General features: G+C 43.1%; 1 protein-coding gene across 1 annotated transcript in view; it reads left to right on the top strand.

The window, feature by feature from the left end:
- The first annotated feature begins 4,028 nt into the window (after positions 1–4,028).
- The window catches only part of KCNB2 (potassium voltage-gated channel subfamily B member 2), a 463,942-nt gene continuing 449,285 nt past the window's right edge, over positions 4,029–18,685 (top strand). The window contains exon 1 of the mRNA XM_012554450.2: positions 4,029–4,522. The gene's annotated coding sequence lies outside the window, so the exon portion shown is untranslated. The remainder of the gene's footprint in view (positions 4,523–18,685) is intronic.

The following is an 18,685-nucleotide window of genomic DNA, read 5'->3' as shown; positions in this document are numbered from 1 at the left end:
GTCGATATCGACTCATAGCAACCCTATGTAACAGAACCGAACACTGCCTAATCCTGCGCCATGCTCACAATCGTTACTATGTTTGAGCCCACTGTTGCAGCCACTGTGTCAATCCATCTCGCCAAGGGTCTTCCTCTCTTTCTCTGACCTTACCAAGCACGATGTCCTTCTCCAGCAACTGGTCCCTCCTGATAACATGTCTGCAGTACATAAGACAAAGTCTCACCATTCTGGCTTCCAAGGAGCGTTCTGGTTGTACTTCTTCAGAGGCAGATTTGTTCGTTTTTCTGGTAGTCCACAGTACATTCAATATTCTTCGCCAATACCATAATGCAAAGGCATCAATTTTCTTCAGTCTTCCTGATTCATTGTCCAGCTTTTGCATGTATAAGGCTATTGAAAATATCATGGCTTGGGTCAGGTACACCTTAACCCTCAAGTGACTTGACTTATTTGCTTTTTTAACACTTTAAAGCGATCTTTTGCAGCAGATTTGCCCAATGCAATACGTTGTTTGATTTCTTGACTGCTGCTTCCATGGGCATTGATTGTGGATCCAAGTAAAATGAAATCCTTGACAGCTTCAATATTTTCTCAGTTTATCATGATGTTCTTGTTGGTCCAGTTGTGAGGATTTTTGTCTTCTTTATGTTGAGGTGTAATCCACCACCCATCTGTCCGTTTGTCATACTGTGGTGGTTTGCATGTTGCTGTGATGCTGGAAGCTATGCCACCAGTATTTCAAACACCAGCAGGGTCACCCATGGTGGACAGGTTTCAAAGGAGCTTCCAGACTAAGACAGACTAGGAAGAAAGACCCGGTGATCTACTTCTGAAAAAACTGGCCAGTGAAAATCTTATGAATAGCAGCAGAATACTGTCTGATATAGTGCCAGAAGGTGAGCCCTTCAGATTGGAAGGCACTCAAAAAATGACTGGGGAAGGGCTGCCTCCTCAAAGTAGGGTCAACCGTAATGACTTGGATGGAGTCAAGCTTTGGGGACCTTTATTTGTTAATGTGGCATGACTCAAAATAAAAAGATACAGCTGCAACTATCCAATAATAATCGGAACATGGAATGTATGAAATATGCATCTAGGAGAATTGGAAGTCAACAAAAATGAAATGGAACACATGAAGATCGATATCTTAGGTATTAGGGAGCTGAAATGGACTGGTATTGGCCATTTTGAATCAGACAATCATATGGTCTACTATGTCAGGAATGACACACTGAAGAGGAAATGGCATCACATTCATCGTGAAAAAGAACATTTCAAGACCTATCCTGAAGTCCAAAGCTGTCAGTGATAGGACAATATCCATAGGCAAAATAAATACCTGTGATCAATGCATGAAAAGAGATACATGTAAGGTATCTATTACCTGCTTGGCTCTGGGTTAGATGTTGTAAGCAACGCAAACAATAATGTGATATGGACTCTTCCCTCAAGGAATTTATAATCTAAGATGGTAAGACACGTACATCCAAACCCATTGCCGTCGACTGGATTCCGACTCATAGCGACCCTAAAGGGCAGAATAGAACTGCTCCATAGAGTTTCCAAGGAGTGCCTGGTGGATTCAAACTGCCAGCCTTTTGGTTATCAGCCATAGCTCTTAACCACTACGCCACCAGGGTTTCCAGCCACATACATAGGAAGTACAGATATGCTACAGGAAGAAGAAAGCGATACATGTCTTAAAACAGGTAGCTCCACGTGCTGGAAAAGGCAAATCTCTAAAAGCAGTTAAAGGATCGGTGGTTATCAGGGGTTCAAGGGTAGTAGGGGATGGAAAGGTAGAGCACAGGGCATTTTTTTGGGCAGTGAAACTATTCTGTATGATACCGTAATGGTGGACACACGACATTATGCATTTGTCAAAGCCCACAGGACTGCAAGACACAAAGACTGAACCCTAACCTAAACTGTGGGCTTCAGTTAGTAAGAATCTATCGATATCGATTCATCAATCGTAGCAAAGGTACCACCGGAATGCAAGATGTTAATAATAGGGGAAAGAGTGTGTAAGGGGGAGAGGGAAATGAGAAATTCTTTGTACTTTCTGCACACTTTTTCCGTAAACCTAAAACTACTCTAAAAATAAATAAAGTCTATTTTTAAAAATTTGGTAGCTCCACATAAACATCCAAGTGGGGGAAGTCATGGAGCAGGCCGAGCAGGCCTTTAAAGCCTGGAATAATTTGGCCATGAGACTTGAAGAACAGCATCCGGGACGAGACAGGTATGCCATGTGGCGTGCAGACGCTATTTGGTAAGCAATAGGAAGTCAGGGAATGTTTCTGAACAGGTTGAGGGTATGGCCAGCGTCCACCTTGGGAAGAGCAATCTGAAGAAAGCAGGTAAAATATATCAGAGAGTGGAAAGACTGGAGGTACAAGTGTGAACTTTCTGCACTTGAATTTAGATTTAGTTGTGGAAATAATGGATCTGGATCTTGGGAACAGATCAGGGTTGACCATAAAGTTCTGGAAGTCTGAGAACTCTCCTCCTAGTGTTCATACTTAAGAAGCCTCCAGAATCGAAGAGGGCCGGGACAGGTCCTGGCTGCAGGGTGATAGCGTCCAAAGGGCCAACTTCCATACCCAACGTCTGCCAACTCTAAAAAAAAACCCCAGCACAACATAAGGTCCGTGGGGAGAAGGCGAGAAGTCAAAGTGAAGCTAACCATAGATGATAAGGCATCCTACTGCACGCCAGGACTAAAACAAAAATTAAACAAGAAATATCTGACACTGCGTGTATTTGGATCTACTTCAATAGCCAGCCACCCTTTTTGGCCTAAAGAAACTTGGAATGGAGTCCCAGCTTTAAATATATTAACATGGCCTGTGTTTTGTCTTAAAGGATGTTTTAAGCTACTTTGTTTTCCTAAAAGCCCCTTTAACTGTGCCAACTGTCTCTTTCGCGCCTGTTAAAAAGCATAGGGGCCAAGGACGTGCAGGGCGACTGATGTTATCCAAGTTCATCCTGTCTTTACACACCCTGAAAGTGGCGAAGGGTCTGGGTGGCCGTCCCTGCAGCCTCGCCAGGGAGGAACTTGTCACAGTTCTGCAGATGACAGGCAAAGGAAAGAAACCAGGGCATGAATAGCGCCCCCGTGGGAAGCAAGAGTTAAGGTGCCCACCAACCCGGCTTTACCCTCAAACCAGGAAAGTGGGTTACTCGGGGTTGGCAAAAGCCCCTGAGCGGAGCTGGACGTGCCCGGAGGAAAGTCAGATCCTATCTGCCCTCCTAGTTACCACCGCGGCTACTTTTCCGGGAAAATACTCTTGCCCCATCGGTCTCCCCTCGCCTAGTCCCTGGGGAGTTGAGCAGCGAGCCCCAGGTCACGGTCGTGTAAGGAGAGGTCTAGGAGGAGAGCCCAGCGGCTGCAAGCAGAAGGGTGAGGGGAATCCCGAGAAGCCTCGGGGAGCGCGTCTCCGCGGGGCGCCCCGGGGCATTCCCCGCCGCCTTGTGCGCGGCGGCCGCGGTGCTGCAAACTCTCCCGCCCAGCGCAGCCGGGTAGAAGCCGCGGGGCGAAGCAGGTGGGTGTGGCGCCGGGCCCGGTGCCGGAGGGAGCGGTGGGCGGTGAGGAAGAAAAGGGAGGTGCCCGGCGAGGTGTGGGCGGTGTCCGCCCGTCCGCACCCCGGGCACGGGGGCGCTCTCCCCGGGCGCAGTGCACAGCTCCGGCGCCGCAAGGCCGATCCCTCGCGTCCCCGGCCGGCCGCACAGCCCCGCCACCCCGCCACCCACCTCGAGAGCTGCAAGCTACAACGAGGAAGAGGAAGAGGCGGCGGCCGCTCCAGCCCGCGGGTGCGCGGAGCGCGGGAGGAGGCGGAGCAGGAGGCTAGGGTGGCCGCGGGCGTGTGTGCGCGCCGGGTCGGCCAGCTGCGGGCGGGGACCAGCGCCCCGAGCGCCCCGCCTCGCCTCCCGCGCCCAGCCTCTTCCCTGCTCAGCCACAGACACACACCCACCAAGCACCCACCACCCGCCGCCCCCGCCGCTGCCACCCTCCCGGACGCCGCCACCGCCGCGCCTCCGCCGCCGAGCGAGCGGCAACTCCTGGGCTGGCGCTGCTTGCCTCTCCGGCTCCGTACGCGCGACGAGCTCAGCCCCGCTCGATTTTTCCTTACCTATTCCTGCCGCCTCGCGTCTGGGTGGCGGCGGCGGCGGCAGGAGGAGGGGGACTCCGCGAGGGGAAGGGGCTGAAGATCGCTGAAGATTCTTGTTCTTTTTAAGGATGCCTTAGCTTCCTCCCGCCGCCTCTCCTCAGAGCCTTCCTACTAGGGACCGGGAACCAGAGTCAGGGATGTAAAGAGAGGGGGCGGGGGACGCCAGGAGCTCCAGCCTGCCGGGGAGACCTTCCTCTCTGTGGAGGGGAGGGGGATTTCCAGCGACAGATCATTGGCGAAGGGAATCGTCGCAGGGAGAGGAGCCCCGGAGGGAGCGGGGAATCCCACAGCCCTTTGTGGTGCCCGAGCCCGTGCTGCTTGCCGAGCGGGTCTGTAGGAGCTAGGTAAGTGGCGGGGGCATTGCTGCTTCCCGAAGGGTCTTCCTGTGAGAATGGATCAATGCGGGCAGGAGTTGCTAAAGGAATTGGAAACTGCCATATGGCGCCGAGTGGACTTACACACAAAGCTGACTTAACCCTGACAGGGTTATTAATGTAAGGTTCCGTCTCTGTGGGGAAAGCTCTCAAGTATTAGCCCCTGAAAAGGTTCCGAGCAGCTTGCCTGGGAAGGGATGGGAAATTTTATTTCTGGGAGACGAGCTCTTGTTGCCTTCTGTTCATTTGTTGGTAAATGCCACACTCACATGCACACACTTGTGGAACCGGATTTAGGGAGTGTGCTGTCTCTGATGTATGAACAATCCTCGGAACACAGAGACAGGCATGCATTTTATTCTTCAAGCTGTGCGCGGTCTCCGTTCTGTAGCGCGGCTTCTGGGAGGGAGGACAAGTCTCTAAGGAAATAGCTTCATGGCCGTTTCCAAAACACTCTGCTAGGGGACTTGGGAATACAGTTGCCCCGAATGGCACCAGAAGACACCGACCATTTGCCTCATCATTTGCTTCCTTCCCATGCATAATGACCGTTTTCGAAATAGTATGCTGCCATCCATTTTCTCAAATTATGAGCATTTTTGTGTATTCATTCATAAAAATTGTCAGCGTGCAATATGAACACATGTGCCATTTATACAACATTTATGCCAATGCAAATGTTTTAACAATAGTAATAAATACAAGATTACACTGGAAAAATTTAGGGTGCACAGATATATATTAGGTTGATTTCATATAGGTTCAACATTGATTCTAATATAGTTACGCAATAATGTCAATATTTTAAATAGCGTTTTATATTTTTGTTTTTGCATTGATTGGCTTTTGTTGGTAATCTGATTCCTTAAGCCCAGTTCAAAGGAAAAGTAAGCATTTTATTGTTACAGTTTTAAAATTTGTACTATTGGGTGGGACAAAGCTCGTTTTGGTTTACATACCAATAAACATCGATCCACGTATTACATTTCATAGGACAAGGGAGCTAGATTTCAGCCCAAAATGTGAAGTCTTATCTCTCAGTGCGGAGTAACTTACAGGAAATATTTTTGAAAAGGAGGGCAACATTATATATTCATAGGTATATATATGTATGTCTGTATATGTAATGAAGTTTTGCTTTATCTCTTTCCCTCTTCAGGTGTGTGTGTGTGTGTCAGTAAATATAAAGCTGCTCAGAGCTTACTTGTAATGCATGTTAAAAAATCTATCTAGGTCTAGACTAGAAAGTTCTTGTTTTTTTAACTAAAACTTAAACAGTTCAGTAATTTAGCACATTTTGCACGTGTGTATGTGCATTTAATTGCCGTTTGAGATGATGGTTTTTAATGTGCTTTTATGGCTGCATAGACTTTCTTAGAATATTGAGAGTCAGCATATGAATAACTTTTCTTCCTTGCTGAATTAGAAGTATCCTCTTCACCTAAAAGGGTTAATATACCTTCCAAAAGTAAATATTATAATCCCCTCCCTTTTACTGGCAGGTGAAGACCAGTTGTTTATTTATCAGGAACAGAAGTCTGTCTAACGCGTTCTTCTTTCTGTTCTTGCACTGCGTAGACTTTTGGAGAGAGGAGTGCATCAACACTTGGCAGTTCTCTTTGCTGTCTTCCTCCTTTTAACCTTCACCCTTCCCTGTCCGTGTTAATGTTCCCAGATCTCCCTGTTCCCCAGACTCACACACACTGACACCAGAAAATTCCTCCATTACCTGCCACTCTGAGAGTTTTCATCCTCACATCTTTTTTTTTTTTTTTAGTTGTCTCTCTTTTTCTCCTTTATTTTTCTAAGTGGAAACAATCCAGCATCACCTGAAACTGCTTCCAATTCCCCTTTTCTCCAAATTCCACAGTTCAACTTTCCAAGTATACTTGTTCACTGAATATTCAGATGGGGTTAATGGAAATTATTAATTTATGCAATCCTTTCTGCTTGGCCTTTTAACAATTTCTTATAGACTTAATGGAACAACTATGAACTTGCCTTTCTAATTTCCAGTCTAGTAATAAAATTGAGATGGCTAAAAAAAAAAAAAAACAAATAAATGACAGGATATTCTTTTAGTCACATTTCTTGGCAACATAAAAGCATTTCCGTCCAGGTGTTTTCCATACCTGCCTGCATGTCTATAAATGTACAAGTCTGTGAAACATCTTCGTGAAGCATTTAGAAAATATCTTTTCTTGAACATACATCCGGCATTGTGAAATGATATTTTAGAGAGACCTATATTGATATATACATTGTGTGAAACCAAAAAACCAAACCCATTGCCATTGAGTTGATTTCAACTCATAGCAACCCTATAGAACAGAGTAGAACTGCCCCATAGGGTTTCCAAGGAACAGCTGATGGATTTGAACTGCCAACCTCTTGGTTAGCAGCCTAAACTCCTAACCATTGCACCACCAGGGCTCCTGTATGATGTGAAAGTAGCCCAAATTACTGGTAAAATCTAGGAAAACTGTAAGATGTATTTCATCTGACCTAGTGCATTAGCTTTTTTTCTTGATAAATTATAAGGAAGCAACTGGTTCCTTGAAATTTGCTATCCATTAGAGAACACTTCCTAAGGAACTTTCTTAGAACTGATTGAGCATCTCTTCAGGTGCATTTTAAGGTGAATATGTACGGTTGAGATATTCTCTATACTTTAGAATGTAATATTATTAAAGATTGAGATGTGCTTTTATTTAAATGGACTTGGCAAAAAATTCTGATGTCTGCTGTTCTCACAAGGGCTCTAAAGGTGTGGAGAGAACATGTACGTTTATGTGATTATTTTAGAAGTTCAGAGTGCTTTTGTAAGGTAAGAGTTTATGGCCTTGTTACTCCCGAAGTGATAAACTTTATAGGGCAGCATAATCTTAAATTTTTTAGTCATATACTACAAGTATCTTTGTACTCTAGATCTATAGCCCATTCTTCTTCACTGCTTATTTCCTCCCTGGGCTGCTTAAATATAAATTCCCACCAATCCTTTCATGCAGGCACAAGTTGTCAGGCAGAAGACTGAGTGTATGAGACCAGGGGCTGCTGGGCGTTGTATAAGGCAGACCTCACTGTATTATTGTTAGGGGAAAGGTGTCTGTTCTCGTGGGTTGAATTGTACTTATCTCTACTATCTGATCTGATGTCATGCATCCACTCAGTAACTCGTTCATTAATTCATTTAGTACTTGTTAAGTATGTATAGGGAGAAGAACGTTTGACCAGGATGTAAGAGAGATAAAAGAGGTAAGAGCTAGTTCCTGCCCTCTGGAAGTTTATAATGTAGAGATTCTAAAACAAACTTGAATAACTCATTGAAGAATCGTGTTTATAATTAAAAATCTGGGCTCTCTTGGTTTACAGAAATGCATGTAATAATTTCATACCTAATAAACGAATTAAGACATAAATTGATGAAGAGGGTCATTAAAATTTGTCACAGTCTGTGCATTTGGGAATTGTTGGAGAACAGTAATGATAAGCGAACACTTGGGCCATGCACTGTTTCCAGCATTTTACCAATATTAAATATTTTAATTCTTATAACCACCCTATTGAGTAGATATCATGAATACCCTAGTTGTATAGATATGAAAACTAAAGTACAGAAAATTTTCTTGTCTAAAGTCACATGGGAAGTAAATGGGACAGTCGAGCTTGAACCCAGGCATTCTGGCTCTAGTTAACCACTTTGATATTAGGAAGTATTAGGAGATTTATCCTAGCCAGAATACAAAAAAAATCACACTCGCAGTTCCTAGGTTTATCTGGAGCTATATTTCCCAACTAAGGGATACCTGCAGGGTTATGCCTGAAAACAGTGAAAAGTAGGGACATTTTTTAAGTGGGAAAAAACCCCAAAATTTTCAATATGTGTTTGAAATTAAAAAGTAGTTTAGTGAGAGACTAATTTTTAAAAGGTGGGGGGAATTTTATCAGAATGCTAAAACGTTAGCAATTAATACCCTTAAATGACCATAGAAAGTCAGTCCGGCTGAGACTGATGATCTGCCTGGTCAATTCTAATGATATTTTATTTTCATTTTCTATTTTTTTATCTTAAGAATAATTGTGAATAAACTGTAGTCTTGCAAATATTGTTTAATTTGGTTATTTTTAGATTTATATATTTGTGTTGTAAAAGAGAATTACTGGGTTAGCAATATAATTTTCTTTTGCCTGTATCCCTTTTTTTTCTCTATAAAATATACCCCCAATATTATAATGGAAATTGGAAATATATACACTTAACAGATTTACTATCTAGTATATCTTCTAGAATGTATTTATTTCATTAAGTGACAAATAACTATACTAAAATCATGAAAGCGTGAATCGAATCAGATTGTTGAGATTTTCATCAAGAAAAGTTTATATAATATTTGAAGTAAAGTTCTTTCTAAATTACCACTTCTTCTGTTTACCTGCAAAATACCATCTGAATTAAATTTGAGAAAAATAAAATGATCAAATATTGTCTGAAGGATAGCATGCAATCAAATATTTGGATACACTTTCATGATGGATTGCCATTTATATTTTTCACACAGAGATTAAGTCTCATAGACTTGGTCACATTGTGTAGACAACCCTCAACTTATAACTGAATAGTAGCACAAAAGCTCATTTTAAAGTTTGTTGTTTAGAACTTGTAATGCATTTCCCCCGTAGAAACAGTCCTATAAATGATGTTTAGGTGCTCAGACCAATCCATACGAACTCCTCTAATCAATAATATACCTGAAGTCCAGTACTATTAGTACCGAAAAAAATCAGCCTGGTGGATAGCAATGTTCCTTGGCAATAAGTTGATTTAAATAAGATGCACGGCCTGCTGTGTGGCAAATAATGAAGTGGACGCAGTATTGCCTAGGCCCACAAGGAGGAGAGAAAATGAAGACATAGGTTTGTACACAACTAACTCTGACATGACGCAGTATGAAAAAAAAATTTATGATATTGGATAAGCAAAATGTTGAATAATTGATTCAGAGTCCTAGCCTGAGAGCCTGGGACTGCACATCCGCTCAGGAATCTCATTTGTTATTTCATCCTAAAGGTATCTACTGAGCCACTTCTCTGTGCCAAGCTCGAAGCTAGATGTTTGGGACTTAGAATAAATAAGATATGCTACACTCACAGCCTACACGTGTAGACAAGTAAATCATAACATAATATTGTAAATGGCTTTGAAGGGTGGAGGACAATTCACCTGAGTAGTTGTACAACAGAACCTTTCCGGGAGTAATAAATGTGATTGCTTTGAGTTCTTAGTTGTATTTAGACCCATGGTTGTCAATGCTGTCAGACCCAATGTTCCCTTTTTTATAAGCAGTATTCTGTAATGTCCCTTTTACCTTCCTGAAATCACATTTATAGCCTATCTACAATATAACCTTTTAAAAATCAATATACTTCCCTATCTGTAATAGAAAGGAGAAATAAAAGGAAAGAAGTTTATGGTAAGATAATGAGTATTTCAATATGTATGTGCTTAGACATAACTACTATAGAACATGAAATAATCAGACAATTGCTACTTAAAAAGAGTAAGTTTGGATTTAGGAGAAGATAATATTTGACTACATATTGGTGACTTTTGAAATAAGAGTGACGTAAATATATTCGAGCATGACAGCTACAATTGGAAACAGATGCAGGTGTGCTGTGTTGGTGACTCAGTTAACATGAGCAGCTTTAATGCAGGTGGCGTGACTTTCAAAAATCGTGAGTAAACCATGATAAACTTTGAAATATGGTAGTTACATTCCTAGAAAATTCCTGTGCAAAACCATTTCGTGTGCTACAGGGTTAGGATCTAGTGACAGATAATGGTCAATAGGTCTTTCCTTTATGCATGTGATTGATGAGATGTGTAAGAGTTATGGAGGGTGCCCACGCATTGCAGGGTTACTAGCATTTCTGGGCCTTGCTGTATAAATACTTCACAATTTTAGAGACCTCATTCAAAACGGGCTATATTAATCCCATTCAGCATCACTGATTAAGGCTATATATAGTCGTCCATGGAAGGGAGCCAATCCAAATTCTAATGTGTGGTTGGGCTATTTTGAAAAAACAGAAGTCTCTGCGTTTTTCGAAGAAGGTAAGTTTGGAGGCTGATTAAATACAAACAAACAAACAGCAACAAAACCAAACCCTGGTTTTGAAATACTCTAATAGTGGGCACAGTGTGTGAGGTTGGCTGGTTTTGATGATCTGATCGTAACTGTCAGGGTGTCATTTTCTGCATGAGTGTCTGAGAAGACTTCGACAATGAAGTGACATCTAAGCTCCATTTAAGAAGACAAGTAGTCATTCACCAGGCTGAATGGGAGGTGGAAAGAGAACATTCTAGGTAAAGGGAACAGTGTTTGTAAAGCAGTGTCATGCAAAGGGCTTAGCTGGAAGTTGGGACCCAGCATTAATGGTTTTAGGACAGCGATAGAAGAAGTTGAAGAAGAAGGTTGGGGATTACACGTGAAAGGCATTGTAGGCCATGCTAAGTCATTTGGATCTTATCCTGTAGATCAGGCAGTGGGAAGTGAACTGCCGTTTTAAGTGACATGGTCAGCTTCATTTTGGGGAGTGATCTCTGAGCTAGCGTGTGGCAGGTGGACTGTAAGAGCAGAAAAGATGGGTGCCTGGGAGACTAGTTAGGAGTCTGTTGAGGAATACACGTAGGATAAGATCAGAAACCAACCCAACCAACCTGTTGCCGTCGAGTCAATTCCGACTCTTGGTGACCCTATAGGACAGAGTCGAACTGCCCCCGTAGGGTTTCCAAGGAGCGACTGGTGAATTCAAACTGCCAGACTTTTGGTTAGCAGCTGTAGCTCTTAACCACTATGCCACCAGGGTTTCTGGATAAGAGGCTTGTCCTAAACTGGGGCGGTGAAGAAGGGGAGGAGGGTTTGGATTCCCCATAGCAGACACTTATAATCCAAGTGTCTCTAAGTCTTCCAGCTCCCAGTAGGAGTAATAATCGCAGATTTTAGCCTCACTCTTTCTTCTTCAAGGGCCACTGTATTAGTTGAGATAATAACTATTCCGTAACAAATCTCCATATTCCTTATAGAGTTGTTGTTGTTGTTAGCTGCTGTCAAGTAGGCCCCTGACTCATGACAACCCCATGCACAATGGGACAAAATGCTGCCCAGTCCTATGCCATCCCCGTGATTGGTTGTGAATCAGACTGTTGTGATCCATAGGGTTTTCATTGGCTGATTTTTGGAAATTGATTGCCAGGCCTTTCTTCCTCATTCATCTTAGTCAGGAAGCTCCACTGAAACCCGTTCAGCATCATAGCAACACGCAAACCTTCACTGACAGATGGCAGGTGATGTGCATGAGGTGCATTGGTCAAGAATCAAACCTGGGCCTCTGCATGGAGGGCGAGATTTCTGCCACTGAACAATAGAGTAGAATTTTTTTTTTTTTTTTTTTTTGCATGTTTGACAGTTTAATGTGTGTGTTCTGTGCAGTGATTTGGGGACCCAGACACTTTCTATCTGCCCTAGGGACTTCGAGTTTTCTGCATCTCGCTGGCAGTTGTGGAAGAGAGTGAACATACAGGAAACACACCCATGAAGGGACACATCGCTTCCATTCACATTCCCTTGGTGAGACAGTCCCATTGCTCCATCCATATGCAAGGAATGCTGGAATGTGTAACCCCTGGCTAGGAAGTCACTCCCCAGCAACATTTCTGTATCATGGAGGGGAAAGCACATGTATTGCAAAATAGCTGTTTCTACCACAGTCCACCTCTCTGGCCAGAGAAATATCTTTTCAAATCCTTGTACCCACATGTAGGAAACCCTCAATCTCAGGAGACAACCTGAGTTCTACGAAGTCACCACATCCATCTCCAAGACCATGTTCTGTGGGTGATGCTCATTCTCTTCCATCAAGTCTGGCTGTGGCTCCTCGTTGTCCAGAAACCTTTATACTAAAAGACAGGTTATCAATGTCCCAATGTACAGTGATGGATCAAGTATAGAATTATTGCATTAAAATTCTCATTTGGAAAAGGGAAGAATGGGACACAGAACAGTCATTGGCCCCTAACAAGGAAGAAATCCTGTAGACATTGTTAAAGACCCCTTGCCCTGGTAGTAGGGGAAATTCCTTTATTAGAAAGTACTGCTATAGAGTTGCTATGAGTTGGAACCGACTCAACTGCAATAGGGTTTTTTTTTTTTTTTTTTTGGCTGTCTGGAAAGAACTCTGTAGTTCATTGTTCTCTGTAACCCTGGCCCCGATTTGGGAAGTTCGTCCTTGTCTGTTATCCTATATAGCCACATCCAAAGTGGGTGTTGGGAAGTATTCTCTTCTTGGGAGAGATATCACTTTCTCAGCCTTCCTCTTGATGGTCCAAGTTTGGATCCCTTGGTGTTGTTTTATAGTTACTGTTCTTTTTCCTTAGGCCAAGCTCTTAATTTTTTTGACAATACAATACCCTCAAAATCCTCATAGGTTTCTTATCTATTTGCCTTCTTTCAGTTACATGGCTACTAACTACAATGCAAGTTCTTTCTTTTTCATAATTCTTACACCTGAATTGTTTCTCTGCTGATATTTTTCCATGTCTCAAGTGGTTTCTCTGGGGCTGCCTGAAACAGTAGACTTGGGTGGTAAGGTAAACGTCCTTAATCAGATCTTTGCTGCAAGGCTGGGTCACTTTGTCTAACTGGGCAGTCTTAGTGGACATCTATTATTCCAAACCCTTTTCCATGTTATTCCTTTCCATTAGAGTCCCTGAAGCTGTGGGTTGTTTTAGCCTTGTGAGGTATTACCTTTATAGACTCTGGCTATTCTCCCTCACTCTGTTCTTAATTTAGCCAATTCTTCTCTGAACTCATCAATTATTTTTGTAACATCTTGTTATAGACAGTAAGGACAGCCAGCACACATTCTGGCTGTTTCCAGCCACTTTCCCTGGAGCTCTTAAGTTAGCACACTAACCTCTGAGTTAGTGCAGTTTTGCCAGGCATAACAGGGTTCCAGGTCTCCAGTCTTCTATGTTTCCTTGCTGATAGTCAATGCCACATATTTAGGTTTTTGTAAAGGCAGCACCCTCTTCAAGGTACCAATTTCAGAGTAAGTTAGAATAATGCTAGCTCCTGTAACAAACACCAAAATGTTAATGGCTTAACATACAAAAAAAGTTTATTTCTTATCCACGTTAACAATTGAATGGAGAGAGAGAGAGAGCATAAGAAGGCACATCCACTTTTAAACATCTTAACTCAGAAATGAAAACAGCGCTTTAGCTTATAACCCACGGATGCGAAGTAATCCAATGGCCCCACCTAGATGCAGGAGGACTGGTCGGTGTAATTCTTTCCTGGACAGGACTTCTCAGTGACAACTTTCTCTTATAAAAGTGAAGCATAAATTTAGATAGACAGTTAGCCATCCCTGTTGTAGTCATGGTGGCGCAGTGGTTAGGTGTTCATCTGCTAACAAGAAGGTTGGCAGTTCGAATCCACCAGCCACTCCTTGGAAACCCTATGCAGCAGTTCTACCCTGTCCTATAGGGTGGCTACAAGTTGAAATCGACTCTACGGCAACAGGTTTAATGGGTTGTAGTCATCTTCCCTCAGTATAAATTAAGGGGTTGGGAGGAAAGGGTTTGAATTACATTTACTCCCTAGTCATCCATGCTATGGATAGCATCCCCCTCACCTCACTGCTGTTTTCTCTTTGGCTCTTCACTCCGACCTCTGGGACACCACATACCTGCCTTCATTTTCTAAAGTATCACCAGTATAACAGAATCTTGCTGAGTGCTTTGGAATAAAGGAGAGTAATTATAGCATCGACGAGAAACTAATTCTAATTGAATGTTAGATGTCACTGTTTCTAGAAGTACATTTAACATTTCCCATCACAGGAGTTTTCTACCCAGGCTAGATCTTTGTGGAGCCCAAATACTAGCCATTTGTTAGGCCCTTCTCTTTCTCTAGATCCTTCTTCCCTTCTCTTCATTCAGAATTTTCCCACTTTGATTCCTCAGGGTGCCAGGAGGTGACTCCAAAAGTGATAGGCAGTGATTATGCGGACAATTTAACTCTTGTTTGTCTCTAACTCTCACTTGGAGCCCTGACTGTAACAGCCAGTCGATTATGACTTTTTCCAAAGCAAAATAGCAGTTCTTCCCTTTTAGGACTTATTACTTCCTCAGAGTTAGTTCACTTGGCTTAAAATTATAGCCAGCTTTTAAAGACATGCACTCAGCAAGTATTTACTAAGCACTTGTCATATGTAAGTCAGTCTGCTAAGACCTAGGGTTACACAAACCCAGTCCTTGCCCTCATGGAGCTTACAGTCATCTGAAGGCAAACATGAGACCTCAGATCCCTGTCTGGTGGCCACTTGGCAGTGAGTCTGTCCTAGGTCCAAATCACTGATGATTCTTTGGGTTATAGACTATTTGGAAAGGAAGGGTGATGGATAAAAGCAAAGCTGGTGGACACTAAGGGATGAGGGTGACACTTCCAGAGTGAGAAACAGCATATGGGCCGTAGTGTGCTAAATTGGGGGAGCTAAGACATTATGCTGCCATTATTCCCCAGAGATACTGTTCTGCTCTGCTTCTGGTCACCTTGACTATTTTTTTGAAGACTCCAGGATTTGAGTTAATTTGGTTCCTTTTCTACTCTTCCTTCTTCTTTTCTAACAATGGAAGCTCAGTCATGTCAGGATGTATGGATGGATAGATAGATAAATAGATAGGTATATAGGTAGATAGATAGATAGCTGGCATTGAGTGGACTCTGACTCATGGCAACCTTATGTCCAACAGATCGAAACATTGCCCAGTCCTGCATCATCCTCATCATCTCTGGCATCATGTTCGTATAAACCAGTCCTAAGAGGAGATAAGCCAGGTAGGCAAAAGTGGCGTATGGCGAGAATGAAGATGGATGACAGATGGCAGTCCAAGCAGGCAGGAAGTTAGTGTCAAGGAGTATTTTGGGATGCCCTGGCCAAATATGGTGAAAGGGAGACTAGGAGCAGGCAGTATTTGGCATTTCAGATACATAGAGGCAGGAAGGATTAGGATGACCCAGCCCTGTAGACTCAGAATGCCGTGGTTGGTGAAGACGTTAGAGTTTAGGAAGTGACCCATCTGAAGTAGCTAGCAGAAGTCCAGAACAGCTTAGACAGAGGTCTCATTCTTGGGAAAACCAGGTGATGGTGTGATATCAGTACAGGGATTCAGGCATAGCGGGCAGGGCCATCTCCTCGGCCATCACCAGATACCAACATCTCTTTCCTGGACTTCCACTACTTGCTAACTGGACTGTTCATTCTTCCCACTTTCACTTACTTAATTCTTACTTTTCTCTCTTAGGTAAAAAGTCACTTGCTCAAGGAAGTCTTTGCGGGCTCCCAGAATAGGGCAGGTCTCCCCATTATACCAGTTACTTAATAACTGGATTCTTAGCTTTCTTTCTTGTCCTCTCCACTCCATTTTTCACTATGAGTTTCATATAAAAAGCAACTCTGATCATGACTTCCCACTTTTTTTAGGATAGAGCCCTAAAGCTTTAACTTGGGGGGTTACCGCACTCCTTCGTTTTGCAAAGCAGCGCCAGTACCTTGTTCTTAGCTGCCAGTTGAGTTGGCCCCCCACTCATGATGACTGAATGCACAAAAGGATAAAACTCTGCCCGGTCCTGTGCCATCGCCTTGATCAACTCATTGTGAAACACAGGGTTTTCGCTGGCTGATTTTTTTGAAATAGATCACCAGGCCTTTCTTCCTAGTTCATCTTAGTCTGGAAGCTCCGCTGGAGCCTGTTCGGCATCAGAGCAACACGCAAGCCTAGATGGATGACTAGTGGCTGTGTATGAGTGCATTGGTTGGGAATCAAACCCAGGTTTCCCACATGGAAGGGGCGAATTTTACCACTGAACCACCACTCTTTCCTCTAACACTAGTATGAGGCAGTTTTGTGTAACAGATTCTGGTCAGTCTAGTCCCTGCCCACCATCCTTATCTCAGGTACTACCCACTGCTCGTTTTCTGCTACTATTTCTAGCTTTCTTTTAGTTTATCTAAGGTGTCCTGGGCTTTCTTGCCATAGGGCCATTGCATGGAGTTTCTTGGGATGCTCTGCCACTTTCACCTACTTAATTCTTACTGATCTCTCTTAGCGCAGCTAAAAAGTCACTTGCTCGAAGAAATGTTCTTGGGCTCCCAGAATAGGGCAGGTCTCCCCAGTTGTGCTCTCCCCTTGCACCCTGTGTTCTTCTTTGTAGCACTTACTGCAATTCTGATTGTTAAAATGTGGGCAGTTACTTATTTATTGTCAGTCTCTGGTGCTACAATGTAAGTTCAATAAAGGCAAGAACAGTTCTTATTATTCACATCACCTCCCACAATTCTGTGCATACAGTAGGCACTCATTGTTTATTTGTGGAATAAATGAGTGAAGGATTGGATGAAGCTGGGGCCTCAGTCAGGTTCTAGGTCACAAAATAGAACCAAGAAGCAAGGTACCAAGAGCACATACTCAGGGTCAGAGCAGGACCAGAGAACTTCGCCTGATGAGGAACTCCCAAGCCACTGCTCTGCGCTTTTTCTGTTCTTTTTGACAAGGACCAGGATGGTCCTAGAATCTGGATGGGGCAGAGTTTGTAAGTAGAGGTCAAGGGTCTAGTGTTGGTAGTAATGAAGGTGGCTGGTCCACAGAGATAACAGATGCAAGGCAGAACACGGTGCTTCCAATACAATTTTTCTCATCTCTATTTTAGAATGGAACTCAGCCGCGTAACTTCATAGGAAGCTTGTCTAGATCAGTGCTTTCCAAGAGAGCTTTATGTGATGATACAAACATTCTGTACTTGTGCTGGCCAGTACAGTGGCCACTAGCCACATGAGCTATTGAACACTTGAAATCTGACTGGTAAAACTGAGAAATGGAATTTTAAATTTGATTTCACTTTAGTTTTCATTTAAGTAGCGACACACGGCTGGTGGCTACCCGACTGGACGGTGCAGGTTGAGACAACTAGCATGAGCTACTTGAGGAATCCCTAAGTTTCAACAGTGATATGGTTTAAACTCTAGAAGGATCTATTTACAACCACGTGTTGGCCTCTGGTTTACCATATGTGAACACGTAGGCAGTCTCTGAGCCCAGTGCCTGCTTTAACTCTGACGAGTATCTCCTAGTGAAGAAATTCAAATGCAGTGTCTCTTGTTTCTATCCACAGGAATTGTTCTTTACTGAGAGCATTTCTTTCTTTATGTGGGCCGTGCTGTTGTTGTTGTTAGGTGCTGTCGAGTTGATTTCAACTCATAGTGACTTCATGTGACAGAGTAGAACTGCCCCGTAGGGTTTTCTAGTTTGTAATCTTTATGGGAGCAGATCGCCAGGTCTTTCTCCTGAGGGGCTGCTGGGTGGTTTCAAACCTTCAACTTTTGGGTTAATAGCCCAGTGTTTAACCTTTGCACCACCAAGGCTCAGTATAAAAAGTATTATACAACTGTAAGCATCTATGTAATATGGCTTTAAATGCTTTGTCACATCCATTTTTCCAAAGCAGGACTTTTTTGTTTGTTTCTATTCATTCTGTCTCTCTCTCTCCTCTTCCTCTCCCTCTGCTTCATTCTTTCCTTCCCCTCCCTCTCCCTTTTTTCGCTCCCTCCCTCTTCCTCTATTCTTGCTACCTTTCCAACCTCTCCAGTGACTCAGACAGAACACTGTGTGTTTCAACACGGTCCTCTGCTTTTGCATATCGATTTCTCCTTTGGTGCTTATTTACATAAGCTGTTTTATCAGTTTAGATTATTATCAAAAAACAAACAACAAACAAACAGAAAGGTCGTTCAAATAATTAGCAACAAAATTCTCTGAAAAGACAATGACTCTTGGCCTGCCACCTAGTATGTTTTTGAGGCTTTATCAGACATAATAATTTTGGTATCTACAACGTGAAGGAAGTAAGGTGAAGTATTGTATTGGTTTTTTTTTTCCCCCAGTTACCACTTAGGTAACATCAGAGATGCTTTCACTCCTTTGAAAGTTCCCATGTGTGAATCTCTTGAAATCATTGTCCTGTTATTCACCAATGAAAAGCTTTCCAATGAGGTAATACCAGAATGAGA

The sequence above is a fragment of the Trichechus manatus genome, unplaced genomic scaffold (assembly GCF_000243295.1).
Source record: "Trichechus manatus latirostris isolate Lorelei unplaced genomic scaffold, TriManLat1.0 scaffold00018, whole genome shotgun sequence".
NCBI classification, from domain to species: Eukaryota; Metazoa; Chordata; class Mammalia; order Sirenia; family Trichechidae; genus Trichechus; species Trichechus manatus.
Note: the sequence above shows the minus strand (reverse complement) of the source record. Positions and strands in the feature narration are given on the sequence as shown.